At 38.1% G+C, this 16,075-nt stretch overlaps 1 protein-coding gene and 1 long non-coding RNA gene across 2 annotated transcripts in view; one reads left to right on the top strand and one right to left on the bottom strand.

Moving 5' to 3' along the window:
• Positions 1-16,075, top strand: part of LOC134534252 (uncharacterized) — a 100,230-nt gene that overhangs the window by 31,473 nt on the left and 52,682 nt on the right. The gene's annotated exons all lie outside the window — the stretch shown is intronic.
• The window catches only part of LOC134534255 (uncharacterized), a 241,122-nt gene continuing 230,589 nt past the window's right edge, over positions 5,543-16,075 (bottom strand). Inside the window, exons 3-4 of the long non-coding RNA XR_010075473.1 lie at positions 6,187-6,293; positions 5,543-5,800 (exon numbers count right to left, since the gene is read on the bottom strand). This is a non-coding gene — a long non-coding RNA (uncharacterized LOC134534255). The remainder of the gene's footprint in view (positions 5,801-6,186; positions 6,294-16,075) is intronic.

A 16,075-nucleotide genomic window follows, 5' to 3' on the forward strand; every position in this document is an offset into this window, starting at 1 on the left:
TTTCCTACTTTTCCTATCATCGTCCTATCCTTAACAGAATAACACAGATTGGAAGAAGTTAAATAGCAAACATGTATAAAAGTTATAGTTAAAATAATCTCTTCGTTAAAGTAGCAAACATATTTGAATTAATGAATGCAAATAAAAGTTAATTTATCAATTAAATTGTAGATTTTATTTCACTCCTTCTTTGTATCCATACAAAATAGTGATAATTCAATAAAAACATTCAATTTTATTCATAAAAGTATGCAATCATTTGATCAATGTTTTGTTATGACGTCACGTTAAACTATCTTCCGTAAACCGACTTTACAGACAACCAATTTTTTTTTTGTTCATTGTAAAAGGTTAGGTTAGCTACATTAATAAATACTTTAAAGCATTGTGGACGTTTGATTTGGTTATGATAGCTACATTAAAGATATTCTGAAATCATGTAAACGGTTTCCTAGCCCTGGATAGCCACATATTAAAAAGTTATTTTCTAAGCAACCATAAAATGATTTTACAGCATTTTTAATGTAGCCATACTTACCTAATATAACCAACCATCCACAATGTTTTAAAGTATTTATAATGTGGCTAACATATCCTAATCGACCGCAAAATGTAATGCCACGCCGGTTTATACAATGAGATAGATCGGAAGAAAAAAAAAGCGAGCATGAACTTCGGGGAACTTCGGGTGTGGCTCTCTCGTCTGTGAAATGAAGGCTTCCCGCTCCGAGCATCGTCCAGCCTGGGGCTTGCTCTCTTCCGCACCCAAGGGCGCCCGTACCTACGGGCAGGGTGGGTCCGTGGCTCCCCCTAGCTTTCAGGCAAAGACAACAATTAGGTGTTCTTGAGCATTTTGGGCAAATTTTGAGTCCTTTAAGGCAATTTTTCGCCTTCTTTTTTTGTCATTTGTAATGGTTTGCCCCCCTCCCCCCACAAAATCTGCCCCCCTCCCCACACAAGTTCTGCCCCCCTCCCCACACAAATTCTGCCCCCCCTCCCCCTACAAATTCTGCCCCCCCTCCCCCTACAAATTCTGCCCCCTCCGCCCACAAATTCTGCCCCCCTCCCCCCACTAATTCTGCCCCCTCCCCTCACAAATTTTGCCCCCCCTCCCCCCATAAATTCTGCTCCACATGGGCGCCCTTGCCCGTACCCCGTCACTTTCCTGAGAGTTCAGCCGGCCAGGCGATGTATGTACGTGCTGGAATAGTTCCGTAATGTTTGCGAGAGAACTTGTCTCTCGTATGGATCAAATTCACGCACGACACGATGTTGCTTTAAGAGGCCTATACAGACAGGGCGCAACTCCGCCAGCGGGTTCTGCGCTTACGGCATCGTGCAAGGTGGGCGGGACAAAGCTGGAAGGAGGAGACGTGGATTGGTTATCTTGGCGGCGCGTCACTTCGACTGGGAGGCGGAGTGGGGGAAACACTTTCCACCCCGCCGTCATTCCAGCTTACAGTGTCTTTTAGGAAAGATCGCGGTGTTCCGTACCCGCTATCGCTCTGTCCTCGAGTCTCGTGTTGTCGCGGTGTCGCGTTACCTTCGAGACACAGTTATTTACTATACGTCAGTGGATAAAGGCCGCACTTGGCGTTGTGTTGAGCGCATTGCCCACCAACCTCCCAATTCTCTCCCCTGGCCAGGTTATTTACACTAGAGAAGACTATTGGCTAGAGTATTTATTCTCAGAGATCTCTCATTTTCCAAGCTTTCGGAGCTGCGCCGAACTTTCATTGCAAGTTCTATGGAGCTGTCATAACTACGAAACTCATATCCATATAACGAATCAAATGCATTTTCCGTTATATTTAACCAAAAAATATTACATATTTTAATATCATAGTCGGAAATATGTAGGCCTACGTGTTACCTAGTCAAAAATAATGCATACATAGCATAGCAAGTGCGCATACCTAAGCATAAACAACACAGGTACGCATACGCGGACACATGCACACTTCCTTGCTGGGAAATTTTTCGTTTGTAGTTTTAAACCTTGCTGACTAAGAAATTAAAATTGATTTGTGCCAATTATTGGCAAGCAATGATTTACTTAAATAATTAAGTTGTGACTTGAGTTATATAATAATTAATAATTCAGTTATACACTTGGGTCTGGTTATCCTTCAAGTTGTGTGCTATTACGTGTCCACCAGCAAGAAAGTAATATGATTACAATCAAATAAAGAATAATATTTTCCAAATTTTCAATTTTATACTATGTACGAACGTAGTTATATTATTACTGGGTTTCAGAAATAACTAATCAACAGTTTACATGATTTTTCACCCTTCCGGTAATATATATATATATATATACAATTTCGTTCATCATAAAATACGTATTAGATTTAAATGTACGTACTAAACTACAATTTATCATACGACTACAAACGAATTGAAGCGTGCACTGATGAAACAATCAGTTAACAAACATTCCTACATAAAAATATGTTTGTTTCAACAACAGGTTGAAATGCATCTCTTTGCTCAACGAAGTCATATAACATAGTCACAGGTACTATTTGTTGCTGCAAATTGTATTTGCAGTTTAAAAAATTACGGAACAAGTCGTCTTAAGTCATCCGAAACATGGTGACGTTATGAGGCAAAAATCGTAATTTTGTTCACCCGGACTTTCCCCATTCTATAACATGAAGTGAGTATACAGGAAGATGTGTGGCTTTTACGGTGTGTGACTAGTGTTCACAGTTTTTATTCCAAACGTAAACAAACCAGTTGTTTGTGAATAGTTTTTTTTTTGAAATAATGACGCGATAACTTAGCATGTCATATCATGTATTTTTAACTCTTTATTCCTTTAGAAATAGAATATTTGCAACATTGTCAATATCAATTATTGATTTTAAAAAGAAGTGTGGTAATGATAATTGTGCCAAAATGCATTTTCAATACGGCACAGAATCATGTTATTTTTTCTACCTTGTATTTCTTTCATGTTTAGATTGTTTACAATTTGCTGTTTAAAATATTTGTATGCATCTCCACCCAATAACTGTTCAGAAAATAACAATCATCGATTTATCTGTACAAATTATTTTTGGCTTTTCTGAAGAAAAAAAAAGTTAATGTATGAAGTTGTACAAATACATCTTATTTAATCAAATATAATTGAATTTGAACACATTTGCACACCACAAAGACAATAAACATATGAGTTTATGGATACAGTTGAGTAAATTTAGATGGTCTGCTTTTACAAGCATAATTTAACAGCGCACTGAGTTTAAATTTTCTTATATAATAATGTCATATCGCAATAAATACTTTAAGAAAAAATACATATTATATTTCCACATTTTTTAAGAAGATACGCTACAGAGGTAATTAATGAGCAGCTGAACAAGTCTTGACAGCAGCAAATTTTTTTCTTGCTCTTTTTTCAATAGCGTCAATAATGTATGGAGGGTCTCGAATTTCCATGCTCCTCGTATGCCTAGGGTCCACCAGTTCTGGCAAAATGCAGTTATAATAGAATTTTGTAAGATGTGGTTCCATCTCTTGTTTACAAAAATTGTCATCCCTTTCAATTCGAAATATTGCCATCTCTTTTTCCACTGATGTCCAAACACTAAAAATGCAATATTCCCTCTCTGAAATGTGCAGCTGTCCCTGAACTTGATAAAAATATGAATGTGTTTTTTCAGTTTCAGTTCATCTCCTTCGAACTCATATATCGGATGTTCCCTTGTTTAACTGCTGCAGTAACATCTTTTTCAATTGCAGATGATGGACACTTAACTTCTGCAAGACCCTTTTCTCCAATAACACCTTCCGGAGTGGCACCCAAGAAAGGCAATTCCTTGTCAATGAAGAGTCCACTTTTTCCAACCTTATATTCCTTCTTGTTTTTCTAGTTCTATAGCCATCACCTCAAACCTTTTACCATGATAAATTGCAGGCACGTTCAAAATATCGGAGGTATAAACAATTCTGCGAACTAAGTTAACGCAGCTTGTTAATGCACGTCTACGACAGACTTTCCCGAAATTCTAAGCTGTTAGAATTTTTCTATGTGTTTCAAGCCATTTTCCGCTTCCTGCCTGGAGAATTGTGTCTCTCTCTAAATGTTGACGGTCCTCTTGTGTTAGTTGTAACCTACTGAGGAAAGCTTGAATCTGTTCCTCAAATGTTTCTGGATCCATGTCAGGCTGTTGACATTGAGGACCATAGTGGATTTTTGCTGCTTTTCTAGTATCAAACCGTTGTCTTCCTTTACATGTTCAATATATTCATCCAAATGTTGATATTTTCTTGGAGTAATGAATAAACTGTTCGGCTGAAATCATTCATAAATATATTATTTTTGAATAACTTATATCTATTAATGTACCTAAAATCATGTTATATTTCTATGTGCATAAAATATGTATATATTATTTTTTCCCTAGTTTCGAATAAAACAGGAATATTGATAGCAGTAAAAGTACTTATAGTATCTGTAGTATCTTTAATAGTTTTTTGTCCAATGTATGATGCATACTTTGAAAAGTCTTGCTACAATATAAACATTTTCAGTGCTTAAATCAGTGTTCTTATGAATGCTGTTTATGTTTTAACTGGGGATGGTGTATCACTTTTAAGTAAGGTCAGTAAAATATGCTGTCTATTGTCACTAAATGGGGATAAGATTTTTTACTGTATTCATTTTTTTGCCCTGTTTTTAGTGAAATTTCTGATAAAAACATTTATGTAGTTTGAGTAGTTGTGTAATTTTTCAATTGAAGTATATTCGTAAAGTTAAATTATAACTTAACTGTAATTTTTTAACAGGTCAATATAATTAAAAGCAATATAATTGTTATTCAGCTAACCTGATTGCTTGTCTCTGAATTGTTGATACATCTACTGTCTACAGTTGGCTCATTCCTGTCCACCAGCTCATATGGAATGTCAATGGCTCCTTCGGTGGTTGACCAGAAAGAACATCCTGCTTCCATCTCAAATAGTTTCAGAGGCGGTTGCATTTCTGTGTAAGACATGGCTGTAGAGCTGAAAGAGCCACATTACAGTAGCAATAACATTTAACTATTTATATTGATTTATTTAGATAGAAATATAGTTTCGAAAGAATGTCTAGTTTCGTGTAATATTATAACTACCCGACCGTGTGCAAATGATACGAAGGAAAAAAAGTAAACAATTTTTCAGGAAATAGTTGAAGAAAGAAAAATAGCATGTATTAAAAACACTTTGTAATTAACTTATTTTTAAAGTGGGCTAAGGGACTTACATACACTGCCCATCTTCATTGTGCAGGACATTGGTTACAGAGTAGTTATTCTCTTCATCTGATGTGTCATTTTCTCTTGAAGAAATTTCTTGTGCCGTTTTTACTCCCTGGCTGCCAAGGTGTCATCGTGAGTCTCTACCTTCCGGAACTTGATAACTACAGCTATCAAGTTTAAATTTTTTCCTGCAATGCATAAAATTTATCCTTTTTAATACCGACTTCTTTATTTTTGTGCAATAAATGACCTTACACTGAACAGACCAAAAATCTTATGTATTTTTTGGCCAAAACATATTTGTTAAATTAATAGAACTGTTTGTGTTGCCAATCTTACTTTCTCTAAAATAATAACTTAGATTTGTTTTAAATAAAATGTAAACAGTTACTCACTTTGCCGGATAGCTTTCTTCATAGTACACTACTTCATGCACTCCGGAAGTTATTTCGTTTTCAATCAGTTCTTGATGGCTGCAGTGAATTCTTGATAGGCTCTGGTTTTCCAATTCTTCATTGACATGGTTTTGTTTAGGTATAGTTTTATTCCTGTGAATAAATTGATAATTCAGTGCCAAATAAAAAATGTACACATTACACATTTTAAAGGTTAATACTACAACGTTAATACAAACACATATTATATGCTTCGACTGTGAGGAGCCAGAGTTTGTTTCCGCCCCTCCCCCTTCCCAACAGGGAGCTCAGTCTGTCCAAACTAATAACTTATGGATGCTTTACATATTATAAACATACATATTTAACCTATATATTTTAAATAAACTTTTCAATATGCGACTGTTCATCTAAGATAACTCAATATTATGGTGGGGAAGGTGTTGGAGGTGAGAGATCACAAGGTAGACTAAGTTTCGACTACGCAGGCTAATGAACGCAATCTGTATTTTGTATGACATATTACAAAACAAACTGACCTTTGACTCCAGTATGCTTTGAGATGAGTAGCTTCATTTTTCTTTCTTGTTGCATAAATATAAAGATGATTCTTCTTTATTTTCTCCAGTTTCTTTTTAACTCCATCCTTGAAAAAGAAATCGTGCATATAATAGTACTTCTCGATGCTGTTACAAAGCCAAATATCGATCTAACAAGGGGTAAAAATAACAGTCGCTCAACTTTTTCCGCCTACAGGTAACCTCCACTTGGCTCCGAGTATGCCTTACTGAGTCTTCTCGCCGCGCGATATGGTGGGCGTAGAATGGTTGAGGTTTTCTCTGGGAATAACTGCCTGAATCCTAGAATTTATTACTTCCGGGTCATTCAATGCCATTTCACACACCTGCTGACATCACCATCACCGAATTCAATGAAACTTAGGGCTTTAACAGTACAGGTTCAGGAAAGTGAATTCTCAAAGTTACAGCCCCCTGTGAATAATACTTTTTATACAGCAGGGTTGCCAATTTGTGGAAAAAGTGGAATTGTGTTAATGCCTTACTAGAGTAGTTTTAGTGAACATGGCCTAATTCACAATGTTCTAGTGTTTGATCCCAGATCCATCCCAAAATGAAACTTATGTCACTTAGACCAATAACGCACTTCATAACATATAATTTTTTCACATTTTTCAAAAAGATACTTTTCAATATTTTCAAGGTCACATGTTACATGACCATGACCTTGAAACAAATTTCTTCTAAAATTCGTAAAACTTATTTTTATCTCAAAGGACACTTTTCTAGCTTTCTATTGAGCCCTACTTCAAGGTTCTCACTCAACTACAAAGGAAGTTACAAATATTTTTATTGGACCTCGCGCAGCAAAAATTCCACTTTTTCCACAAGTTGGCAACCCTGCTGTATAAAAAGTATTATTCACAGGGGGCTTTAACTTTGCTAATGCACTTTTCTGCACACCTACTGCTAATTTGCCGAGTTTTTTTTAATTCTGAGATGGTGATGCCAAAAATTATTATTTTCTGGTTGATTTGGCATGGAATGACCCTTCCCGACCAGGCGGCCTCAGTGGTAGACACTATTCCTGCGAATACATGTGCTTATCGCGATATCCGATACCCCGACGCGCTGATAAGGCGACCGAGCAGCCGTCAGACGAACTTCCCCTCCGCTGCCTTCACAGCAGCCGCTAGCCCCACTCCTCGGCTCCAGTCGCCGGCTGAAGAATACGCCGCGCGAGGGAGACACTTCCCGGCAGAATAAATGTGCGGAAATGCTTTTCGTCGTAGAAGAATTCTGGGAGTTTTTCAGCGGTGACCTATGTATTTTTTTACACCATTTTAATCAACGATTAATACTCTATCGTTGTGTGTTTCTACTTTTTTTGTATGCATTACACACGATACATAAAACAGCTGCGTAAAACCACACATTCGGAAATATTTTTACCTATGTTACGAATTTTTAAAAGCATTATAAAAATCATAGATCGACCCATTCATCCTTTCCTTATGCACGCAAAAAAAATGACAGTGTTATCTGTAATGGGAAGCTGCAAATTATTCTTAGCAAAAGGCCCTACAATCACGTCCTGAAGACTGTCTGTATAGGCCTCTTAAGGCTTCCGAGCTATGCCGGGGAAGGAAGTCGGCCAAGACATCGCTTTTTGATTGGGTCATTAGCCAGCTGAAGACGGTGGTGTTCGGTTCCTTCCGTCACGAAGAGACAAATGCTGCAATTTATTCTAGCTTGAGATATAATTTACTTTCGCTAGTAGCTTGCTTTCATAAGAATCAACAGAATGTCAGGTTTTTATTTAGATTTTCTCTATTGAAAAACGTATAACTGTTGCAAGATACCTAGCGGAACTGATAATTTACAATTATTTAGTTACTATTAAATAAATAGCGCGTAGTAAAATTTTGCTGTCAAATAGTTTTGTCATGCATTTGGTTACTATTCTGTTGGTCCTATAAAATGAATTGTTTCTAAAAAAAAAATTACATAATAAATGGGCGTACAAAACGAGAAAAACATAGCCCCACGCTCATCCCCGTACCTCCCGAAAATTGTTGAAACCAAACATAAAGAAATTATTTTAATTTCCCAAAAAATGTTTTAGCTGCTGCTTCTGCTTAAGATAGTCCGTATTCTAAGCAGACACATCCAACATTGACCTGGGGAACATCTGACTGGAAGGCAGGTGTGGTGTGGGAGGACTTGGAGGCTGGTGTGGTGTGGTGTGGTAAGGACTTGGAGGCTGGTGTGGTGTGGTAAGGACTGGGAGGCTGGTGTGGTGTAAGGACTGGGAGGCTGGTGTGGTGTGGTAAGGACTGGAGGGCAAGTGTGGTGTGGTAAGGACTGGGAGGCTGGTGTGGTGTGGTGTGGTGTGGTAAGGACTGGAGGGCAAGTGTGGTGTGGTAAGGACTGGGAGGCTGGTGTGGTGTGGTGTGGTGTGGTAAGGACTGGAGGGCAAGTGTGGTGTGGTAAGGACTGGAGGGCCGCCACAGGGCCTACCTGGTTCCTGTTTTTTATCGTTTCCCCTTAGATCACTCCAGAGGCATGCTGTGATACTTCCCAATTGTAGGTCATGGCCGATGGCTTTCCCAGTATCACCTAGTTATTTCGTTGCTGTCTCCATCCAGTAACCTTTTTTTTTTTTCACACACTACGTCTTTTGAAAGCTCGCGAGATATCCAAGCGGTGTCTGTTTACGAAAGATTATTTAAGAATAAACTGAAGGCGGATGAGTAGTTAGTTCTGTTTCCGTAATTCATTTTTCAAAACTATATTTTTAGGTGAGTGAAAACGGCAAAAATGCGTTTTTTCATGTTAAAGTTTTGACATGGAATTACCGGTGAGAATATTGACACCATTGAAGGGAAGTGCATTCATCCTTTAACTTAACGTCCCCTCCATATGGTTACCGCTCAGATCTCATAGTTTTCCTATGCACGACGGTAGACTGCGCGCTTGAAGCACCAGCGAGCGTCGCACTTATCATCCACCCCCCCCCCCCCCTCACCAATACAGATACGCCACTGACTATGAAATGATCCGGCGTGAGAGACACGAGCCTTAAATATATCTAAGAACTGCGCGTGTCGTCGGTGGAGGGTGGTATCTGGGGGGGAGGGGGAGGAGGAGCAGCCTTCTTTGCACAGACGAGAGAGCCAAACGCCCGATCGTGCATCTTCGGTTTTTTTTTTTTGTTCATTGTAAAAGGTTAGGTTAGCTACATTATAAATACTTTAAAACATTGTGGACGGCTGATTTGGTTAGGAAAGCTACATTAAAGATACTGTGAAATCATGTAAACGGTTTCCTAGTCCTGGATAGCTACATATTAAAAATGTTATTTGCTAAGCAACCATAAAATGATTTTACAGCATTTTTAATGTAGCTAACCTATCCTAATCGACCGCAAAATTTAATGCCACACCGGTTTATTCAATGAGATAGAACGGGGAAAAAAAAAGCGAGCATGAACTTCGGGTGTGGCTCTCTCGTCTGTGAATTGAAGGCTTCCCGTCTCTGGGCGAGGAATGAGATGCTAATCGGCAGTATCGACGGGCGGCGCGCATGAATATCGAAGGGCCGGGGGTACTACTTCCTGCGCGCCGCGTGGCGCGGAGACAAAAGCCGCCCGTGGAGCACGTGACGCGCAGGCGGGAGTCGCCCAGCGCTCTGCGCATTGCGCCCTGCGCCCTGGTGGACACTCGGGAGAACGCTATACCTTACCTTGGGATAGTACATACAAGTTTCAAGCCTGGGGCAGGAGGTCTACATGGATGGAGTGTGGGGCTGACAGACCTGTCGTTCCGGCCTGCCTGGAGAATGCCTGAGATGGGGCGTGGAAGCAGCGACGGGATGAACTGGTGGGGGGGGGGGGGGAAACAGGAGCACCCAGAGAAAACCCACAGGCCACGGTAACGTCCGCCACGTCTCCCAATTGCGAAAAAAATTCCTTTCTTGACCGCGCCGTGAATCCAACTCGGATGACTTTGTGAGAAGCACTGGGAGGCGAGTGTTCTGACCAATAAACACCGCGCCTCGATTTAAGACATCAAGTATTTTATTCAATTTATTTTCATCTTCTTTAAAACCTCATCGTTAACATTTTTTAATATAAGCATAATTTTTAATAATTTTTATCACGTGTTGCGCCAGTTAAAACTTGGGCAAAACGATGAAAACATGACGTGATGAAGGTGATCGGGGTGCTTAGCCGCAAGGGATCTCATTCAGTGACATCAATTTTCGTGAAATATGCGTGGATTTGTGTGTGTGTTGTGTGTGTTGTGCTACAAGTTACAGAAGAATAAAAAAAAAAACATTGATATGATTTTCTTCAGTCTGCCCTCGTTATATCGGCTAGATAAAATTTTACACAACCCTATAAATAAATTACAGGGTTGGCACTGCGCTGAAAGTAAACTGTTCTGTGCTTGCTGGGAATTGTTTTTAACTATATCGACACCACCATATATTTTGTTGTTGTCAGTTTAATCATTTTGTATCTTCAACTAAACAATAACTTGTTGTCACTATTAAGCCTCTTATTGGATATTACATACTTTTTTTTTTTTGCTGCCAACACAAAATATATAATGGGGTCTATATTTATTAAAATATAATGTGATGGAAACAGAAGTAAAACAATTCGATGTGAACTATTATAGTTTCTTATGCATCCAAAACTAGAATAATTTTATATTTATCACTTATTAAAATATACAGTTAATTTATGGACCGTTCTCAGCAATTAAAATTTTTGAGTTGTTTACCAAACCTACATTTTATATATCTTTGTAGGGTGTATATTACTTGGCGATTATTTCCCGTGATCTCGTCAAACAGAAACTGGTTCTCCTGTAATCGACGTACGTAAGACCACAGATGGTAAAAGGGCGATCATACGGGTAGTCAAATGGGTAGCAACTAAGTAATAAATGAATGCTATCCAGTTTACAGGCGTAATCGCCCCTTTTGAACCTTAAGTAATCGAGTGAATCCAGTCAATATTTCCGTAACAGCTTGGAGTTGCGTTCCCGAATGGGTAGATGATACTTTGGGGCGACTGAAATGCTGTCCCTTGAAGGGAAGTCCTTCAGGATTTTTCTGGCAATGGTTTGTTTGTACAGCGACTGGAAGGGCAGCCGATCCAATTTATGAAAAATTGTTTCTTTAAGTGTTTAAATAATCCTGAAAACTTGCCCCTTGGAAGGGAAGCCCATCAGGATTCTTCTGGCTTTAGTGTTTTTGAAAGGTTGTCTGAATTGTTGCCCCTTGGAAGGGCAGACCATCAGGATTTTTCTGACAGTGGTGTTTTTGAAAGGTTGTCTGAATGTGGGCCCTTGGAAGGGCAGCCCTTCAGGATTTTTCTGACAGTGGTTAGTTTGTAAAGTGACCTAACCTAACCACTGTCAGAAAAATCCTGAAGGGCTGCCCTTCCAAGGGGCAACAATTCAGCTCCCCCGATACTTTGACTTATTGGTCGCGTTAGTCTGGTAAGGTTTGCAGGTTATGGAAAGCGCCTGTCTGCTCCGAGGACAGCCTATCTCGTCGGGCGAGCAGTGAAGCCCCAGGGCAGCTCTGGCAGAGACACGGAGCCTATAATCACGTGACATGCTTCCCTCCTCTCGCCGCGAGGCGTGTTTCCTGACGATTTCGACACGCCACTTGTGATGCAGACTGCACTCCATCTATCTGCTATGCAAATGAAAGTGACGTGTGTAAGAGCACGTGCAAGTAAATTGAGAGTTTACACGGTAAAAAAAAAACATGTATGCTTGACAAAAAAAAAAAAAGAACTCTTTAGAAACTCGCTGCCTAAAATATTTTGTAGATTCCACTTAAAAGTGAAGTATTACAGGCCTGTTTTTTCCCAACACACATGCGTGGAATACAGCATTCATTCAATATGGCCATGTTCTACTTCTAAATATCATAATAACCTGAACCAGTGATACTGAATAAATACCACCCATTAAAGCAGTTTCATAATGACTGAAATGCTACTGGCTACGTCGTGATATGGTTTGCATTTATATCACAAAAACTCATTTTATGTTGCTTGGCTGTCAAAATCCTCACAAATTTGAGAATTTGAAATTCCGGGAAAAAATTAAATAATTTCTGATGAAATTCTAACAATTTCTTGAAGTAGCTATAAACATTTCAGTTAAACCTAAAAAGTTATAGTCCTGGTTTCCAGTTTGTTCTCTTAATTTTTACAGTCCAAAAACGTTAGAATTATAAATTCAGCAGCTAATCGTGCAAAACCTATGCGATGTATATATTTTTCATTTAGTGAAAGTTAAACCATTTAAAAATTCTACAAGTTTGTCTCCTGATAACTGTAAATATAAAATCATGACCTGACACGAATCAAAGGGAAAATTTTAATATTAAACTATAACAAAAAAAATTTTTTTTGTCGTGGTTGAAATCAACATGGCGTCCGTCCATATTGTCCCCTGAACGCCGGTTGGAACTTCTACCATCTTCTACCGTGACGTTAAAGCTGGTGGACGGTGGTAGCTGTGTTTTATAATTTGTTCATTTAGATTTTACATTGCTTTTAGAGTTTACATTTCTGTTGGTGAATTTTATGTTACACACGAGGAGAGTTTTTACAAAAATCATCGTGTCACACCATTTTTGTAAATAATGTCAATAATAAAATTATAATGTGTTACTAAAATTAATTAATGGAAAATTACGTAACTAATGAACGTGTATAATTACTTGTTTTCTGATGTAACGGATTACCTATATATAAAAAAAGTAACGCGTTACTTGTAACACCCAGGCCTGTTAGGATGCTATTATTTTTCGAAATTTCTGTACTTCGCGTTTAGCTGGTAGGTATTCCATACACCAAAAAAACATTTGGACACCCTGGAGACAGGGTGTCCACAGTTAGTACTTTCGTACTAGATCTAGTACTTTTATAATTATTTTAGTGGTCTAGTACATTTACGCTCAGATCTAGTACTTTTTTCTTTAATATAATAATATTACAGTAACTGCAATATGTTTTATTATTAAGCGTAATTATTTTTAAAAACTAAATAATGTATGTGTGTGTGGTGTGATATTTAAGTTCGAGCATTGCAATGTGATAATAACTTCCTAAATTGTTAAAACCATAAATTATAATTTAGTGCTTTTTTCTCGCCTAAGTTGGTACGAAATATTTTTTCCTTGTGGACACCCTGCCTGGAGCGTCAGACCTTACTGTGTGTGAGAGAGAGGCAGGCCGTATGCAGCAGTCTTTGACCATTCCAGGCGACGACACGGTGGTCACTGGCTCCCGTTTATTTTTCAAAAAATAACATTTCATTAGGCGTTCGGTGTTACTCGTGAGAGGTATCAGTTTTGCGTACTAACGCGAACAAATTAGAATGGGAAGCACTGTATCCATTCGAAAATGCACCCAACAATATATCTATTTTTTTAATGACTTATCTTTCCATCTTTCCCCCGTGTGTAGTTGAAACTTCAAAAATGAAGTGAACTACTCCCGTAATCTAAAAAGAAATGCTGACTTCCAAATCTTGAGTTACAAGTCAACTGTCGTTATGTCGGAATGTTTTACATTTCACACTTCCAAAGTGTATCCTTTCAACTGTAAATTTGTATTCAGTCCCAATTGCTATTGTTTTCCAGATTAAAGATTTTTAAGCTGTGCTGTTGACAGTTAATGTGTCCATCATTATCTTCTCGGACGTGACCAAGATAAACTGTCTCCCAACTGCGATTGCCTTTATCGCTAGTGTTTTTTGAATTTTATCATGCCTAGTCTATTTTGATTTCTGTTTTCCCCCATATAACTTGTTATGTTGTTGTTGTTTTTGTTGTTGATGTTGTTGTTGCATCATCGGAGTACTCTTCATGATGATATTCAATAATTGACAAGCGCGTGATGTGCATAGAGTTAACACATATATTGACAGTATAATCACAGTTGTCACTCCATATTATTAATTTAATATTACTCCAGTGACTTCATAAGGGGAAACTATTTGTAACAGCCAGTCACTAATTAATTTAGGCATTCCACGAAATTATGTACTATTCTTAATGCTTTAACAAAATCAAATTTTGAAAACTAAACGCTAGAAAATGGTTTATTTGTTTATTATCGTATTTATTTTTCGCAAAGTTAAGGCGATACACCTATTCTTAAACGTAACCACAATTTTTGTTATTACATCATTCATTGAAGTTAAAAAAATAAGCTTAACATAAACATAATAAAATATATTATAAGATATAAAGCAGAATTGAGCTCTAACTATATGTTTATAGATAAGAGGTAACCATTACAAAATTTTACCAGAAAACCTAATTTACAGGTAACTAAAAGTTAAACATAGGCATACAACGGCTGGAAAGTAATTAACACATAAAAAAATAAGCGTCGCTAAAACAAGTCACTCATTCACACATAGGTTCAAGCAGTAGGTAAGCCGATAAGTGATCATGGTAAGTAGGTGTTCCAAAGATTTTTTTTTCAGCCTGTGTTTGAAATCAGCTAGGTTTATTTTTGATGGCCTAAAAACTTTTGAGACCAAGATGGCGTCTCTCGCCACTCGCTACGCACTCACAAAGCAAGGAAGATAGATTCGCAACTCGGTGCTTTAACTAACGCTCTTATTTTCTTTGGAAAACAGGGAACTGTGTGGTATTTATCGGCAACCTAACAACCTAAAAGTCGTTAATTTTTCTAAAGAAAAACGTTGGCTATCTTATATATATATATATACATACATATATACATAGGTCGTTCGTTGCTGGGAATATTCACCATAAATGTTTCAGATTATCTATTTTCCATTGTGGAACAACCAAAGCTCTATGTTAAAGTTCTCCATTTGTATCAAAACTTAAATGCATAGCCGCAAAGAAAGTATGAGTGTTGAAAATCATAACTTCAGTTTCAGTTGCTAAAATTACTCACGTGCTCACGTCTGCACTGGTGCACAAGGCAGCCATGCTTATTTCATTGCTACCTAGATTCAAAATTGTCAAAAAAAAAAAAATTCCAAAGTATATGTTTTTTGCAATTATATCAAATAAGCCACTCCGTTAATTCACCATTCCATAAATTCTGAACTAATAAAGTCCGTAAAGTTACTTTTTTTTAAAAAAAATTGAAGTAATTGTGTTTAAGAAATTTCTATGTTTATTTAAATTTAAAACTTAATTTTTTATGAAGTAGCTTGGCTTCTGGGTTGTAGCCGTGTCCTTGGCGCGAATAATTCACCGACGTTTCGGTCGACATTGCAGTCGCCATCATCAGGGAACAGTTACCTACTGAAGTTTACCAGTTGGTAACTGGTAAGAATCTCAGTAGGTAACTGCTCCCTTGATGATGGCGGCTGCAATGTGCGACCGAAACGACATCGGTGAATTATTCGCGCCAAGGACACGGCTACAACCCAGAAGCCAAGCTACTTCAGACAATGACCGTGAAAGCCTGCGAACATTCTTAATTTTTTATGTGGGGCCTTTTTTTTTAAGTGGCTATATTCCGCCAGAGATTAGAGAAAGTTACAGATGGAGCATAAGCTCTGAGCACTGTGGCCAGTTTGTTCACGTAAGAAGATGGCGGCCATTTGTTTATATAGTATATAGAAATGTAGTGTACTACATACTCTTGTACACTTATCATTTTTCTCGAGTCAACAGTCTTTATTTGTTTAATATTTATGCACTTTTCCACCACCATACATACATCACTTATGAGAAAATGCGATTTTCTTCATGTCACAATATGGCGGCGACATGCTTCCCCCTTACATCCCCTGGCTTCAGCAGAGATACCTGCAAACTATGTTTATGGTCCATCTGTAACTCTTTCTAATATCTGTATTCCGCCTGCGCTGTTGCGCCCCGC

Source organism: Bacillus rossius, chromosome 7, assembly GCF_032445375.1.
Source record: "Bacillus rossius redtenbacheri isolate Brsri chromosome 7, Brsri_v3, whole genome shotgun sequence".
Taxonomy (NCBI): Eukaryota; Metazoa; Arthropoda; class Insecta; order Phasmatodea; family Bacillidae; genus Bacillus; species Bacillus rossius.